We start from the raw sequence: 7,490 nt of genomic DNA, 5'->3' as shown, positions 1-7,490 counted from the left end.
TAAGGGACTTTAGTATCAAGAGGGATATGACCATTCTTTAGAACTGTAAGGCAGGTGGCATTAGTGAGGAATGTACAGGTAGATAAGCATCTGGAAAGACAGTTGATATCAAAGGTAAGCAACTTTTTGTTCTGATAGATACTTCTACCTGTAGATCGTTTCTCACCTTTCCAATTGAATTCAAACAGTACCGTCAGTAGTGGTGGGTTTCAACGATGGTCAGAAAAGGAAATCTTATAGGACAAAGGTTGCAAACCACTGCTTCTTACCTCGGAGTCCAAACAATAATGCTTAGTGAAGGTGTGATGGGAAACCTAAGTTACCACATGAAAGATCTCCGCCACCAAAACTTTTTGGGCCAATTTTGAGGTAGAAGTTGCCCCCAGGAATGGGTACAGAATTCTTCTGTCAGTTAATTTTTTGCAAGGGTGTGGCATATTTTGATGCATAAAATTATCTTACGGGACAAAGAGCTCTGGACCTCTTTACCCTTCTTGATGCTCATGTATCCTCTGAAGAGATAATCGTCAGACCTAATCTTTCTGGTGCAGTCTATGTAGTAGCTGACTGCCTGTCTGAGGGTCAGTCTGTATAACCTCTTCTCCTCCTTGGTGGGATGAGGCGGAGGGAAATGTTTAGGAAGGTAATATTGTGTCCTAGATGGAAAGGAGTTACCACCTTGGAGAAGAAAAACCTCTTTATTTCGGAGTACAAGCTTGTCTAGGAAGAAGCATGTGTACAGTGGGCAAACAGTGCCTGCAACTCATCAAGGTAATAGCAACAACAAAAAACAGATTGAGTCATTAAACACAGCAGATAACCATGAAAGGGATTAAAAAGGGCACCCAACATAGAACTTGGTTTAGATCCTACTGGGTATAAAGAAGGGTGTGGGAGCAAACATTTGCCAGGCTTCAGAAAACTCACCCTTCTGTATGATTTGAAAAGGGATGGCTCATCCAGGAGGCCGAGGAAAGCCAACAAGGCTGCTATATAGTCCTTGTTAGTGCCCACCATGCAGCTCTGCTGGGCAGCCACAGAGTAAATTGGAGGATCTCAAACTGGAGAGCCCTCAGTCAGTCCATGACTTATTCAGCACAGTAAGTGACACACCTTTTCCACCTCCCAGAAAAAAGAGACTTATTGGAAGGACAGCAAGAAGAATATAAAATAATGTTGACCACCTCTAGTGGCATCTGGAAGGAGCTCTGGTGTCCCAGCTCCATCTCCAGCCATGAAGGTGGAGTCTGTGGAGGTTGGCTTGCAGAACCTGCTTCTCCCGACTGAAAGAGGAGGTCCACCATGAAAGGTAGATGAAGCAGGGGACATAGGGAGGGGCACAGAAAAACAAGTTAAATGGTTGGTCCCATGCTAGTGCACCCATGTCCAGAAAACCACAGCATTTCAACTGAGGTGAGACCCAAATCCTTGCTGCATGTTGTGGTCCCACATTGCATCACATTGTCAGTCAAGATCAGTATGAACTGACCACAAGGGAAGGGAGGAAGGCTATAAGTGTGAGCAAAGTCACCCTCACTTTGAGCAGATTGATGCAAAGTACTTGCTTCTCTCGAAACCAAAGGTCTCCGATCTCCAGTTTCTCGAGAGGAGAACACCAGTGTAGGGTGGCTGTATCCATAATGACCATATCCAAATAGGAGGGCAGAAGGACACCCCATGAATTATGTTGACCTCTGTCAACCATCTGACTATGCCCATCACAGTGTTCCAGGACACCAAATATGTCTGCATGTTCTCCCTCATATTGGAAACACTGCCTGTGGAGGCACCACTGTAGAACCCTCACGTGCCAGCATGTGTGTGGATGGAGGGGGCCAGGATAATAAACAGCCAGAGAAAGTCCTAACTGGAATCAAAGCTCCCTCTGGAAAATCAAAATCATATCCAGAATGTCCCAGCTCCTCTGTGGAAGAGGGAAAGCTTGAAACAATGTGATATCCATTACTACCTCTATGAACCGAAGGCACAGAGAGTGCACTATGTGGGACTTAAGCACACTCATGGAAAAACCCAAGTTAACAACAGTGAAGCTCTCACCAGTAAGTGCTGAGACACCATCTACAGCAAGTCAGCTTTCAGCAGCTAGTCATAATGGTGCAGAATACAGAGATCCCTGACCTCCAGAGAAGTGCCACAACCACGGCCATCACCTTTGTGAAGACTTGTGTTGGCAATGTCAATCCAAACAGGAGAATCACAAACTGGTACTGGTGGACCCTAGCACAAACCTTCTGTATGACTACTGGATCAGTATATAGAAATGCACACCCTGCTAGTTGAATGACTCCATCTCCAGAAAAACCTGAGCCAGGGGAAGCATTCTGAACTTCAGTGCCAGGTAAAGGTTTGAGAGCCTGATGTCTAGGATCAAACAAAAACCAACATCTGTCTTGGAAAACAGGAACTACTAACAGTAACTTCCCTGCTCAATTGTTACTCTGGCACAAACTACACTGCTCCTTTTTGTAGCGGAGCTGCCACTTCCTGCCTCAGTAGTGGGGAGGAGTTTCTTGGAAGGGTGGGGCATATCCCCTTTCTACAATCTGAAGGACCCACTGCTGCAACATGATGGCCTTCTGGCCCTGTGGAAATTAGATACCCATACTCTAACAGGTCACACATGCTCCTTCAAGGGGAACCTAAAGTGGCTGCCCAAGTGGTGCTGGAAAGGAGGAGGGTTGCTGGGTCTGATGACTTCTCTTGTCCCTGCCTTTGTACTGTCGCACCAATAGATTTTGTTGCTGAAAAGGCTGGGACGGTTGGCGTTGGTGAAAGCAAAACCCTTTACAGAAGCTCTGAAAGTTCCAGAACAGTCAGCAGCATTTTGCAGTGGATTTAGGTTTTAAAGATTAAGTCCTGAACCTTGACCAGCATACAATCGCTCTAAGGCCACATCTACCTTGTGTCCAAAGCGATGTTCCCCATCAAAGAGCATGTCCATTAGTGTGGCTTGGACATTTCTGAGAAACCTGTTGATCTCAGCCACGAATGTCAGCACATGGCTACAGAGGACCCCATGGTTCTGGCTGATCATTGTTTCCATATCCCACAAGGTGTGGGTATATTGTCCAAGAAGGTAGGTAACCTTGAGGAAACGTAGCACAAGGTAGGTAACCTTGAGGAAATGTACCACGGAGCTAGCTGCTGAAAAAACCTTCTTCACCACTGCCTCAAAACTTTTGGATTCCCTGTTCGGCAGGAGAGTTGTGAATGATCTAGGATTTAATTTTGCACAGAAAGAGACCTTTATTGCAAGGCTTACTAGTGGGGTGGGTAGGTGGTTGCAGGAGGACAGAAAATAATGTTGGACCCCCAGGCACTAGTCTTTGTCACCTAGCCATCACCCTGTTTTTTGACACTGCTAGTTGATTTCTCCCAGTCAATTATTATAGGCTTCGTCAGGACCTCAATAAATGGTAACAATAGTTTCACTGAGGTGGAAGGATATTGGAGAACTTCAGTGATGGGGTTCAACAATTTCTAGAAACGGAAGGGGCATTCAAAAACCCTGGCTAACTTTTAATGACTCTGCAATGATGCAGCCTAAAGACAGAAGGGTCAGGTGGTCTGTGCGTCCGGGGTGGTGGTGGGAGTTCTGTTTATCTATTGTCATCTGTGGCCTGGTGCCCTCTGGGCATCCGCAATCAGTCTGAATCAGATCCAAAGAGGTTGTGCACGTTCTGCCAATAACGTTGGCAGGAACTAGCAGAATAGTCACTGCAGCTTTCCTCCTCCAATAGTATTTGGCCCTCTTTTCAGGGTGGAAAGTCTTGATTGGCTGAGGTGGTATATCTTTATAAGTGTTAATGGAGGAGGTAAGAAGATCTGGATCCATATCAAAGCCTCTGACAAAAGGGAAAAAAAGGAATTAACCTCAGGGTTTTGTATGGCTCCAGTGATGTCAATGTGACCTCACTTCCAGCTTAGACCCAGAGTCCGCGCCTCCTGTGGCGAACTATGTCAGAAATGTCCCCGTAGCGCTGGGATATTAAAAGGCTGGCGAGTCTGCAGGCGGAAGTATCCATAGGGATGATATTTTTTTCCCCTTGCAACAGAGGAGTGTGAAATTGTTGAACTGTTCCTCACCTCAGCGTACCAGGTTCAAGGCTTTTATTGACATTCCAGAATACTACTTCCCTTTTGATCTTATGTGAGATGCTCCAAGAACACTAGTGCTGCTATTTGTCGGGCCATCAAAGTTGGCAGCTCATTGTGGACCTTCTGCATCCGATTCCTGCAACCAGTGGCACTGGCATTGTGGTTGTGCCAATCAAAGAAACTACTGGTCTTGGCTAGTTTTTAAGACTCAGGCACTGTTTGAAGTGACTGTGCAGAACGTCGAGGTAGCAGTTATTTGAAGTGCAAACTCTAAATGATTCGATTGAGAAATATTGATGTTTAGAGAAAAAAAAAAAATAGGTCGAACTGTGGGGCACATATGAATTTGCCCAAGGTGATCATCTACCTGGACTTAAAATTATTGTCTGTAACATAATAATTTTGTTAAGCTGCTAGCTAAACTTGGCCGACACAGTAAAATACTATTCTTTTCCTGATCCTATTAGACCCAAATAACCGAGACAAAATGATTTGGCCACAATCTTGGAAGGTTGTTTTGTTGGTGGGATTTGTAAGTTGTTAAATTTCGTAAAAGCAGATCTCTGCTGTGTAGAGTTGCTCCTGCTGCCTGCACGCTTGTTCCTCTGCCTTAAGGACAGCTCACAGAATGAGGAGGACGGGAGACTACGAACTAGGAATTCTACTGTCTGCGTGCATATTAGAGTAAGTAACCTTAACGTATATAAATTACACTACATAAAGGCTTTCAATTAATTTATTTATTTTTCTCCATTTTCACCGGAAGAGTACATTTACAGTGCGTCAGAAACACCCAAGAAATAGATATTTTAAATCTTAATTTCTAATTTCTTTATCCCTCATTAATATGAATAATTGGACTCTTTAACAAAACATTTAAAAAAAACAAAGAACACATTTAGCACGTGCTTCGAATAGACCATATGTTGCATACCATTTGGGCAAATACTCATATGCTGCTATGACTTCTGGTTTGAATATTTGGCAAAATGTTCATCTTGGGAATTCAACTTACCCTGCCTAGGTATGAGCCTCCTCACACACTGCAGTCACTGTTGGCCACTCTCTGTGCCCCCCAAACTCAAATTAATTCAGCAATGGTGGATCGATCTTTGGCAGTTGCAGAACACTGAAACTGGTGCAAGCATATGTACCAATACAACGTAAACTGCGGATACTTTGACTAAGATAAATACTTTGCATCTGGGCAGCCTTCTTACAACAAGCCAGAAACTACCCAATTGGACTGCCTATGAAAGATGCCGTGTTAACTTAATAGTTATGCTACCCAGCAACTGCATAGAGGCAAGCAGAGGTTGCCTTTTCTGCTTCATAACAATGTGTTTTAAATCTCCACAAAGATCTTGTAAAAGCCTTGTTCGGCATAGAAAGCAGCAAACAACATTGACAGCAAATACTTGGGGCCATAGTTACAAGGCCTGTGGCGCAGGGCGGTGCAGTAAATGGCTTGCTGCGCCACCAGGAAAGGGCAGAAATGCAGAATGCAGCACACATAGAGATAAAATGAGAAGAAAGAAAGATATTTCTCCCCATTGTGTCACTCTTACACCACCCCTGGGGTGGTGTAGGCTTTTGATGCCTTCTCAGGTTTACAAAACCTTCCACCCACGCAACACCCATGGAAGCACCTCCCTGACGCAAAGTAAGCCAATGCAGTGACTAGCGGTGCATTACCTTACTCCATATCTACAAGGCCATGGAAAGCCACGCAAAGTGGTTTTGCATGGCCTTGTAGAAAAGGGTGAGCAGCCTGCGCCGCCAGTGCGTCACAAATAGTGATAGGGGTGTAGGCTGCTTGTAAATATGGGCCTTGGTCCTTAACTGATGAGAGGAGAGATGCCCTTGGCCCTATCTATTTATTATTATGTGGCTCTGAAGCCCTATCAAGAAGTAAATTCCCTGCTTATAAAGAGTCCACAGTCTTCAGCTCTGCAGGAAAACATTTAGAGGAAAAATAATTTCCTTGCACCTGCAACTAGCCATGCTTCTCTAGTGAAACCTGAACCTGTCCCAATATATAAAGAATTAAAAGGAACTACCACTGCATTGTTCCCAGGAGGCACTTTTGGACACAGCTTGGCGATGCTAAAATCATTGACAATGTTTATGATGGGCGATCTTGTTTGACTGCCTGCTAAAAGAATGGTCTTAAAATGACTGTTGGATTTCTCAACTCTGCTTCCACCACCTCCCATGATCTTTCAGACTGACTGTAAGGCATTACGGTCTTTCATTAGCGTACATGGAAGATGGATTCTAGCGTTCAACTGACCGCAGGCGCTATCTATTCTCCCTCAAATTTGATTTAACACAGATCCTTCTAAGTCTGGCAGAAGGTAGTACTAGACCTTGGACAAGAAAGTCGTTATTGATGTTGTAGGATTTTGCAGCTGCTATAATAAGTGTGCCCCGAGGCCCAACAGATGTAAAAACTTTTCTAACAAGTTTTGGCACCTCCAGCTCAATGCAACCGAAGCAGACCGAGCTGCCCTGCCACAGAAATATGGGGCAGCATTAGTCACAGTTTCTGTTTCACCAAACAAGGCTATTGCTCCAAGCCATATCTTGCATCAGTGGTCTCCGATGTGTAGCTCATAAGCTACTTGTTGCTTACAGCACCATGAAAGTGTTGCTTCTCAGGTGATCCTTACAAGTAAGGTCTATATGTCAGTGTTACACTGGGAAAGCATTTCTTTGCTTAATTAGGATGCTGAAGAGGCTGCACGGAATGGTTCTCATCTCTCCAGCTACATCCCTGACTCGTTTCCTGGAGGATTGTCTACAGGCAGCACAAAGTTGCAAACTCCTAGGGCCTAAGATATTTTAAGCCAGATAACACTTAATGGAAGGTTGCTATGTATGAAAGGAAAAGTTATGTTTTCTACTGAAATTCCCTCTGAAGTCAAGAGCAGGAACCATCAAGTGGCTGCTCGTGAGGAGATCATGTTAGGAGAGGTTAGGACAAAGAAAGACAGAGACATAATTTCTCTGCTCATCCTGCCTTCCCCCTTCAGGCACAGGGCCATTCACACTGCCTCTGTTTAGCTATTGTTGATGCCTTTTCCTTTGTGAGCAGGCCAGTCAGTGGAATTCAGGGTTGGATAAACACCACAAAGGTCTGACCCCTGATTGAAGTGGCTATACCGAAGAGCCACAGGCCAGTTAGCCAGTGTGTGGCAAGGGCAATGCCTAAAACAGCACCATGACTTTTTTGAAGTGTGTAAACTAGAAGCCTTATGGAAAACAGAGAAATGTGCTATATGTGGCACCATAGAACCCTTATGAATTAGTATTCTAGTAGGGATATTATTGAATTGCAGCACATGCATACTGATGGCACTATGAACGAT

Source organism: Pleurodeles waltl, chromosome 9 (assembly GCF_031143425.1).
Source record: "Pleurodeles waltl isolate 20211129_DDA chromosome 9, aPleWal1.hap1.20221129, whole genome shotgun sequence".
NCBI classification, from domain to species: Eukaryota; Metazoa; Chordata; class Amphibia; order Caudata; family Salamandridae; genus Pleurodeles; species Pleurodeles waltl.
The sequence above is the reverse complement of the archived record's forward strand: the minus strand, read 5'-3'. Positions refer to the sequence as shown.